The sequence below is a fragment of the Odocoileus virginianus genome, chromosome 27 (assembly GCF_023699985.2).
Source record: "Odocoileus virginianus isolate 20LAN1187 ecotype Illinois chromosome 27, Ovbor_1.2, whole genome shotgun sequence".
NCBI classification, from domain to species: Eukaryota; Metazoa; Chordata; class Mammalia; order Artiodactyla; family Cervidae; genus Odocoileus; species Odocoileus virginianus.
Genome location: NC_069700.1, coordinates 26,138,942 through 26,149,825, shown reverse-complemented (window position 1 = coordinate 26,149,825; position 10,884 = coordinate 26,138,942).

Here is a 10,884-nt window from a genome sequence, read left to right as displayed (position 1 = left end):
CGCTGGCCTGGAAGCTGGCAACAAGGTCAGCCACGATGTTTGGGGGTGGACAGAACAAATAAAAAACAAGTCTACTGGACACTGTGCTGACACAGACATGGGATGCAAGTGGGATGTTTTTGCCTTTTTTTTTTTTAAGCCTCATTGCTCAGCATGCAGGATCTTAGTTTCCTGACCAGGATCAAACTGGTGCCCCCTGCAGTGGAAGCTCTAAGTCTTAACCATGTACCACCAGGGAATTCCCCTCAAGTGGTTTTAAACATTTCTGAGACTTGGCCTGCTAGAGAAATAAAAGCTCTGGGCTTGAGTTCAGACAGATGTGGACATAAACACTGGTTCCCGCACAGACTGTGTAACCTTGGACACACACTGCATCCTTTCTGGGCCTCAATTTTCTCATCTAGAAAATGGACAGAAAAAGAAGACACTGTCTGTGTTGCTAAGAGAATTCAGAGTGGACCCACGTGGGACAGCCTGAGGGACAGCACCCGACGAGCCTCGCTGAGGGCTCAGTGAGGCCACCCTTTTCTCCCCTCTGTTCCTACAGGCGCCCTTGATGTTTATCCCAACCAGACGGACCCTGGACAAGCACGTCCCGGAGGCTGTCTACATACCCGACACTTGTCCAGCTTGCCTAATGGACCCTGCCCATGGGATATTTGCACTTTCAAAAAGAAAACCAGTTAATCCACAGGAAGTCTAAATGATACAGAGAAAGGGAGACATTGTGGGTTCCTCCAAGAACTATTTAGGTTGTGGGAAGCGCTCCCTTTTCCCCCTAATCACACCACTTAGGCAGCTACCAGCTTCCACAACTCTTTCTTACACACACATACACACACACACACACACACACCCCTTCAAACCGCTAAGCCAACATTCTCAAGAGCTGATCCCCAGCTGTGTTCTCACCTGCCCACAGTTCAAAATGTCAGCATAAGAATGCCTATCAATCTTTCTAGGGAAAGACTATTTCTTCCTTTTTTTTTTTTTCCGAGTGGACCATTTTTAAAGTCTTTACTGAACTTGTTACAATATTGCTTCTGTTGTTGATGTTCTGGCTTTTTGACCATGAGGCATATGGGATCATAGCCCCTCGACCAGGGTTCGAACCTGCACCCCCTTTATTGGAAGGGAGAGTCTTAACCTTTGGACCGCCAGAGAAGTCCCTTGGGGAACGACTACTTCTTATTTCTCTTTTTTTGGTATGACAATGCTCACCTTTTAGGATATGATAATAGAAAATTAATTTTAAATTATTCTTTTCATTATTTTAATGAGAGGATAATTACTTTATAAATCTGTGATGATTTTTGCCATACATCGACATGAATCGGCCACAGGCATACACGTGTCCCCTCCATCCTGATTCCCCCTCCCACCTTCCCCCCACCCCACCCCTCCAGGTGGTCACAGAGCACCGGCTTTGGGTACCCTGAGTCAAACATCAAACTCGAACTGGTTATCTGTTTTACACACAGTAATGTATGTTTCGTAAATTATCCTTACGTCTTCACTTAACAAAATAAGGTGCCAGTGGTCCTCACATCAGTTCCCAGTGACTTTTTGAAATTTTATTGTAAATCTTCAAATTCAAGGATGACTTTCTCCGCCCCCACAAGTACCCCTCATCTGTGAGGGGAGGGGTACAAATCCCGCCTCCCTTGCTCGGTGGGTTGGCAGACGGCAGGCCCTGGGGGCTCTCTCCACCCCTCCCCCCCGCCCAGCAGCAGACTGACTCCAGGCCAGCCTCTGGGCACCAGCAGGCTGCATCCTGCTTCCTGGTGCCAGGGGCTGTCCTCCAGCCTCCGCATGGGTGACACAGCCATGGCACGGCCGCCTTTACCAGGCCTCTGGTTCAGCTTCAGGAAGGGCAAGCTGTGTTCAGGGACCAATTTGTCTCTGGGCCAAGCAATGCCTCATTAGACTGTGTGGACCCCACTCAGCCTGGGCAACTCACAGTCCAAGCTCCTCGACCTGAGAGGGGTCGGTGGGCATCACTGGGACCTCCTGGCCTCTCTAAGTCCCTCGGGTTAGACCAGACCATTCTAGGTCACTGTCTTACCACCCAAGACCTCTAAAACTCCAGTCAGGAATGGAACCCAAACTCCTCACTTAAAAATCCTATGTTTGACTTGGAAACTAAGTGATAGAGAGAGCTGGTGCCTGCTCAGGGCACTCCCATTCTGGGAGATGCCGGGCTCAAACCTGACCCGCATTAGAAACTGTCAGCCATGAGGAGCCCCAAAGGGGAAAGAGGGGGCAAGGACCGACAGGCAGCAAAGCCAGACGAAGGGTCCGCGCCGGCTGGGGCACAGGGCTGGGTGCTAACGAGGGAAACCTGAGTGAGACAGTGAGACACAGCCCTGCCCCGAGGGGCTCTCTGTGAGCAGCAGGACGCAGGGAAGAGCCCAGGTCGGGAGTGACACCTGGCAAGTCTGTTTATTTCCCATAATCCCAGATTCACGACCCCCATCCGCCCAGAGCTGACGACCAAGAAGTCAGAAAATGGGACTTCCCTGGGGGCCCAGGGGTTAAGAATCTGCCTGCCAATGCAGGGGACACAGCTTTGATCCCTGATCCAGGAAGATCCCACATGCTATGGGGTGACTACTGAGCCCACGTGCCCTACAGAGGAGCCCCTGTTGCTCCATGGCAGGAGAAGCCCGCACACCGCAGCTAGAGAGTAGCCCGCATGCAGCAACTAGAGAAAGCCCCTGCAGCAACGAAGACCCAGTGCAGCCAAAAATAAATTAAAAAAAAAAAAAGTCGGGAAATCCCAGGTCGCAGTAAACCCTAGAAGAAAATACACAGAAGGTGAGACAAAGCCGAGCAGGGGCGGGGATTTCGAGGGGAGTTGCTGAGGGCTCCTCTGAGGAGGTGACACTGGAAATGAAGTGGAGGGGGATGTGAAGGGAGAACGTTCTAGGCAGAGAGCAGCAGGTGCAAAGGCCAGGGGGCAGGAAAGGACTTGGTGGGTTCAAGGAAGAGCAGGGTGGGGCGGTGAGGCTGGAGTGTGGGCAGCTGTGGGGAGAGAGGATGGAGACAGGTCAGGCAGGGCCTCACAGGCTGCAGTCCGCGGGGTCACAGAGTCGGACAGGACTTAGCGACTGAAAACAACAAGATAAGGGCTTTATTTCCATTTAGCAAATGCTTAACTACCTTGCTCAAGGTCACGTGAGTGGCCAAGCTGAGACTCCAGCACCTCATCTGACATCAAAGCCCCCTGTTTTCTTTGCTCGACCCACTAACAGCACTGGGCTGGCTGTTCCGTGGGGAACTGGTACCAGATTAATGACCATGGGTTTTACGGCAGGGGCTTTGGGGTGACCGGTTTGCCAGGGGTGTCTTTGTGGAGGAACTGACCACTGAACGAGGCCTTTAAGAGGGAGGAGGACTCTGGGGAATTCCCTGGTGGTCTAGTGGTTAGGATTCAGTGCTTTCACTGCTGCATCCTGGGTTCAACCCCCCGTGTGGGACCAAGAGCCCACAAGCCATGCGGTGCAGCCAAAATAAAAAAAAAATGTTTTTAAGTGTGAGGAGGACTTTACCAGGTGGAGAAGTGGGAGGAAGAGCATTCAAAGTGAGAAGTCCGTGGCCTGTTTGAGGGCAATAGGGTTGTGGAGCATAGACATCACAGCGTGAGAAGGCAGGGTGGGGTCCGGATTATAAGGGACCACGAGTGTCACCAAGGATGCACGAACTGACTCACAGGCAATGAGAACCCAAGGAAGCTTCTGGAACAGTTTAAGCTGTGTGGAGGAGCTCAAGTGATGTGGGAAGGCCCCCGTGGGAGTAGGGCAAGCCTGTCTGAACCCTTCCCACCCCAGACCTGGAAGCCAGGCCCGCAACCAACCCCAGCCAGCCCTCCACCCCTCTGCTCCAGGGCCCAGCCAGGCAACGCCCCGGCCCAGGGTGTTCCGAGGCCCTGTGCCCACTAGGTGGCGTGATGCACACAGAAATGCGGTTTGGCCGCTGAGCTGCCCCCTCACCCGCAGAGGGGATGAATTTTCACAGAACTCCCTGTGTTTTTCTCACTTTTAACCCCATTCTTCACCACCTCCTGCCCCTCACAGCCAACCATTTGCATGTGTTCTTGGGAAAACCTCAGTCTGTATTTTCTAATTTCATGTTTAATACACCATATATTCTCACTGTTACTCGGCACCATATTTTTTAAAACCCACTCATGTTGGAATGGTGTGTGCCCTCCACATGTATTTACCCACTCTGATGGTGACAGGCACCCACGTCCCCTTCAACACCCCTCAACAATCCTGTAGGAGCTCCCTTGCCCATGTCCCCTGTGGCCCTGCCAGAGAACCTAGGGAGCAGAATTGCCGGGTCACAGGGCATGCGTTGACAATTAAATGCACGCCTCCAGCCAGCTCTCAACTCACCCAGTTCTTGGAAGGTTCCTGGGGAAAGTCTGCGGCCTCATGGGACCATGTGGCCTGGCATCCTCCCTGCAAGCTGGCCCAAATTCTTTCCTCTTGGGCCTCAGGGCAGTTGGAGGGCTGCTGGAGGGTGGCCTCTGTCAGGAGCACCTTGCGGAATTTCCTGTCGGTCCAATGGTTAGGACTCTGCTTTCACTGCCAAGGGCTGGGTTCAAGCCCTGGTCAGGGAACCAAAACACCACAAGCCGTATGGTACAGCCAAAAACCAAAACAAAACAAACAAACAAAAGAGCACCTTGTGATTATAAGACCTTAGGTCCTGCTGTCTCTCCCATGGCCTGCTCTGCTTATCTCTACCCAGCCTCACCAACGCCAGGCTGGTCCATGACATGTCCCTGTCCCTATCTTCAGGAGTCTCTCTGGTGCCAAGACCCATTCTTTCCTACTCCCCCCTGCCACCAAACTACTCCAGTTTTCTGCATTTTCCCCAAGGTCTCTGCATCAGCCAGTCCCTCCCATGTGATCAGTTCTGTGCTATATGTCCATGGGCAACTTATTTAGATTCTCTATATTCTCCTATGTAGATTCTCATATTGTCTGTAATATGGAGATAGTAATATCATTACTGATAATTGGCACATAGATATGATCCCTCCTGGTTGCTGCACACAGCTCTGTCTGTGACTCACTGATGCCCTGCTTCTCACATATTCTAGTAACTATAACTCCTCCTACTGCAGAAAGTCACCTCTGATTGAACCAGATATGCTCCTGAAGCCCTTGACCCACCTATCACCTAGTAAGAACTCAAATATTTGGGGAGCTAAAATTTAAAATAACAATAATGGCTGTGATTCATTGTGCACCTACTATGTCCTAAGAGTTCCTTATCCTACTTCATCTTCACCAGAGCCCTGGAAGGCAGATTTTATCATCCACACTTCACAGAAGAAATTGGAGACTTAAAGTAACTTGCCCAAGGTCACAGGCAGGTAATTGTCAAGGTCAGGGTTGGAATACAGGATTGTCTGACACAAATGTTTTCCCCCTACCCTACCCCACCTCCTTCAGAATCCCTTCCCTCTATCATCCTCCCCCCATATACCCCGTGGGTGTGCTGCATTTGAAAATTTGTTTTCGGTATACACATAATTTAGGGATAGAGTTTCCTTATAAAAATGTTAAAGCAGTTCAGACAGAGCTGTGTCACCTGGAACCACAATCTTCCACTCTGCCCAAAGAATCCCACTACTAGCAGCATCTTGTATATCATACAAGCCCATTTTCCATGCATTTTCAGGCATTCTTCTGAAGGTGTAGGGCATAAATAATATTGCTGAGTGTTTTTGTTTGATTTTCCATAAATGATGTGTGTGCATTGTGTATCACTCTTCAACGTGCTTTTCCCCACTCAACGATATGTCTTGGGGAGCTGCGCCTGCTTAGAGCCTTGCCATCCTTCCTTGAAACTGCTATGTGTTATTCCGTGGCAAAGATGGACTTTACTTCCAGAACTGCCCTCTACATGTTGTTAACAGTTCTCATGATTAAACAGAAGACTGAGGGGCTTCCCTGGTGGTCCAGTGGTGAAGACTCCAAACTCCCAAGGCAGGGGCCCGGGTTCAATCTCTGGTCAGGGAACTAGATCTCACATGCTGCAACTAAGAGTTTGCCTGCCATTCAAGATTCCACATGCCACAGGGAAGATCAAAGATCCCAAGTGCCACAACTAAGACCAAGGGAAGCCAAATAAATAAAATAAAAATAAGAAAATAAAAATGAGGCTGAAATGCCCATCCACATACAGACGTCCCTGTGTGTTATGATGCGTCCTGTGAAGGGTGTGGACAGTCACTGCTTCAAACAACACGTGTCATAGGACTTCTCACCTGGGAGCCACTGAAGGTTTTGGGGAGCCTCGAACCCCTGAAATCTCACCTAGAGTTATCTATGTGTTTGGACTATTCTGGAGAGGGTGTCCCCAGAAAACCTCACTGTTTTCAGGTTTCCAAAGGGCCTTATAAAAGCTATAAAGTGCTGTCCCATGCTACCTTCCGTGTCTTTGCATAATACCGTGTGATTAGCTCACAAGGACAGGGCGGGCGGCATAAAGTATATTCCTTCCCAGAGGTTGTGCCAACAAGGATTCCATCTAGTACTGAGATGACTTTTCAAGTCAGATCTAGGTCAAAAGTCTGGCTCCAACCCACATTGTGGGCAACTAAATAATATCTGAGCCTCAGTTTCCACTTTACAAAGTCAGATGACTAATACCTGCTTGGGGTTGTTGTGAAGACAGAATAAAATCACCTGTGCCAGGCATCCCGCCCCACCCCTCCTGCCTGCCCCAGGGCCTCAGCCATCAGTTCCCCCGCCCTCCCTTCTAGCAGCATCGTGGAGACTAAACATCCCAGTTCCTGGTCCCAGCACCTTAGACAGGTACCAGTTACTCCTTCAGTTCGAGCTTCAGTTCCTGCATCTGTAGCACAGGGTGAAACCCAGTAAGACGACTGGACCCTGACTCCTAGGGTCTTGGGAAGTCAAGTTGCCAGTGCACGAACTGATTGGAAGCGGGCTGCTGGGCAGAGAGTGGTCCTCAAAGTGCTCACTGTCACTCTGGCCCCTGGGCACACCCCAGCATCTGAAGGGCATGAAGGCACCACTGAATGATCACTGCGTGATCAGGGATGCAGAGACCAGGGGACAGCTCCAAGTGATGGTTTGCTCTCCTCGAGTCATCTTTCAGTCTAAGTCAGATGAACCCCTAAATCCTTCCCTCCTGGGGTCTTCCCCCAGAGCCCCACCTTCCCCCAGGCAGTTTTGTTCCGCTCTCCTATGAGGGGTGGGAGTCAACTTCCTGAAGCCTGGACATCCCTGGAGGTCCACATGCGGGTCTTCTCCTGCTGCTAAAGACCCTGCACAGCAAGGGGAGAACCCATATGTCTGCGAAGAGGTGCTCAGGTCTCTCAAATCAAAGACCTCCTTGGGCAGCAGCTGCGGCACAGGGAACTCAGCTTGGTGCTCTGTGATGACCTCGACAGGTGGGATGGGGCAGGGATGGGTGTGGGAGAGAGGCTCCAGAGACAGAGGCCATATAACATACTTAAGGCTGATTCCTGTTGTGCAGCAGAAGCTAATACAATACTGTCAAGCTATTGTCCTCGAGTTAAAAACAAATAAATAAACAAAAGCTCCTTGGGGGGGGGGGCCCTCTAGCTATAGCCCACCTCTCCTCTTGAAGAAGTCCCCTTGCCCCGTTCCTCACCTCCCACCCCACTGGCTTTGCCTGGGTGTTCCAACTGAGGGATGGGTTTGGAGCAGAGACAACCTTTCCTCGGGTGTAGGGGGGCGGCGCTGGTGGGGGGTGGGGAAGGACACACTCTTTCTGTCTGGGAACCCACTCAGGACTGGGTACCACCAAGGAGCCCGCGGGCAGCTGGGCAAACGCAATGAAAGGCAGAGGGCCGTTTCCTCCTTTCCTCGCAGCATAGACCCCGGGGGCCGCAGCGGACAGCAAACTGCAGAGAGCCGGCCTCCAGCAGGAAGAGCTGCCCTTGGCCGGCTGGCGGGAGCTGGCCTAGGAGGCGACGGGGAGTGACTGCCAGTGTCCGCAGCGCTCATGCAGCTGGCGCTTCCGGAAGACCATTTTAATAGCTGAGCGAGGGCATGTAACCAAAAAATATTTCCACCAGAGTCAGTGCCGCAGAAAGAGCAGGAACGATGAGGTCAGATGCGCCGACTTCAAACCCCAGCCCGCGCCTGACCACCTGTCCCCTGACCCTTCTCAGCTAGGCTTTCTCAGCCATATCTCAGGCACAGGGACCGCAGTATCACTGTGAGGACTGCTTGGGACAGAATCTGTCAAGGGCCTGGCACAAACTGGCACCAAGTAAGCCTCTAATACATTGCTTTCTTAATACATTGGGGTCTCTGCCCTGCTACCATGTGCTAGAGACCCCAGGCCTCTAGATGGGGTGATGGATGAAGAGATGGAGTTTGTACACCAAGAGCTGCCTCTGGGGGCAGGGGGAGTGGCTGGATATTGACAGTAACTGGGCAGCAGCGTTCCCAGCCTGGGTTGGGGAATTGGGATGGGGCCCTGGGATGGGATGGGGGTGAAAGACCACTGTGTTGTAAGAGAATAGGCAGCACTTTGTGAAAACTATCAATAAAACTGGACAGGGGACAGCGAGACAAACCCCACAGTGACCCCAAAGTTTTGAGTTGGTAAGGTAGGAAGGTTACTGCTAGGACAGTCAGAGAATGATCAGGGTTTCAAAGCTCTGGGAAAAGTGGCTCACCAAGGTGACCCATGGAGAGGGAAATAGCAACCCACTCCAGTATTCTTGCCTGGAGAATCCCATGGACAGAAGAGCCTGGCGCAGCCTATATGTAGTCCATGGAGTCACAGAGAGTCAGACATGACCTAGTGACTAAACAAAAGTGACCCAACCTGCGGGCCACCCCACAATCAGCTGACCTCGACCTCCAGCCCAGAGCGTCTCTTGCGGACAGAGACCCTCCATCTGCACTCTGTGAGCCAAAGGACCCAGTGCCCTGATGGCCTTGACTCTGCTGCTCTATTATCTCAACCGTTTAACAAGCTGCAGTCTTCTAGATCCTCCATCACCTGCTCTACCACTAGGGCTCCAGTCAGGGCAATCGGCAGATAAACAGAAGTCAAGTGCAGAGTTGCATGAGTTCTATGTGCGTTTCATTCCTACAGTTCTACACTGCTATTTAGGAACCAACGATTCATGATAATTCCCATTCACCTGCCTGAAGGGATGGCTGCCCTCTGAACCCTGTAGAAACCACAGCCTCATAAACTGCTTCGTAACTATCTTGACTGTTTTCTAAATGCTTGAAGATATTTAAAATTTTGTGTGTGTGATTTAAAGCAAATTTAGGAATATTTTATATTTGGAAAAGAAAGAAAACAAATTCCAGTTAAGGGTTGCTTGTTCATGCCTGGCTAATCCTGGTAAGATATATCCAAGGTACGGCCAAAAGTCACTTTTCGTCATGGGTTTTCTCCAGAAAAGCACATATAGATTCTTTGGACGCAAACATGAACTCCAGCTTAACAGGGTTATCAGTCCAGACTTGGCATGGGAAGACAGTGTATGAGCAGGAATCGCTGGGCATCCAGCCAGTGCGGGCAAAGTCCACTGGGGAAGGATCTCCATGCAGATATGCAACACTGTGGGCTTCCCAGGTGGCGCTAGTAGTAAAGAACCTGTTTGATCCCTGGGTCAGGAAGATCCCCTAGAGGAGGGCATGGCAACCCACTCCAGTATTCTTGCCTGGGAAATTCCAGGCAAGAGGAGACAGAGGAGCCTGGCGGGCCACAGTGCATAGGGTCGCAATTGTCAGACCTGACTGAAGTGACTTAGCATGCATGCATGCAACCCTGTCCAGCACCAGTCCCTGGAAATATATCATAAATGTCAATGTCTGCCAACTCCTATACTAGACACCTGTACTGACTCCTAAACTGAGAATCCAAATTTTAACCTTTGAGCTCTCAATATTTTTTTTGTGCATTTGCTGAGCACCAGAGAGACAGCCATGAACAAGACAGATGCTGTTTCTGAGCCCAGGGGGGTTATCAATTACAAAGAGGTGTGACAAGCACTGTGCTGGGGTGGGGGGAGTGGTACCAGACATAGCAGAGGCCCCATAGAGTAATAAGAAGTGATATCGGATTCAACTCCACTGTGCACTTACTCCACGTATAAAATAGGGACCTCAGCGCTGCCTACCACCCAGCGTCATCATCGAAGCTGCAGGAAGCCTTCACAGTAGGCACGAGGTAAGATCACAAAGGTAGAGACATCTGTCCAGCAAAAGGACTGCAGAAGTAGAGGTTTGCCTTCAGTGAAGTTCAGAGATCATACTGACCCCAGTGAGGAAGCTCCTGGCTATTCGGCGGGAGGAGAGGGCCGTGAGGGGCTTCTGAAGCCCTGGGACCCAGTGAGTATATGATGGGCTGGAGGGAAGGTTTCAGACCACAGCAACACAAGCCTGCTTCCTCCTGATCCCATCACCACTGCACACCATGCCTCGGGAAATATCACCGTCACCGGGGAGCCCCAATCCTCCGAGCTTCTCAGAAGCAATGTGGCTTCCTACCCCTGCGGGCTGGGTACCGTAAAGCCCCAGGCAAGTGTATTTTTCAGAAAGTTCATCATGTCTCTAAACTCCGTGGTGAAAGAAAGTATTCACTGTGAGGTGAAAAGAACTGGACTGGGCCCCAGAAAACCCCAGCTCCGACTGAATCTGCTGCTTTCCTCTGTGAAATTCAGGGGGCTCCTCAGTCACCAGATTGACACAGTCATAGTGAAATGCTCAAACCACACGGGTTGGAGTCCCTCCACTTCTGTTTGGAAATGAACTCAGGTCACAGCTGGGTTAGCTGTGACGTGTCCTTGGTGAGAGAGGTACCCTACGCCTTCCCAGAAACAAACTACACCTCAACCAGCAG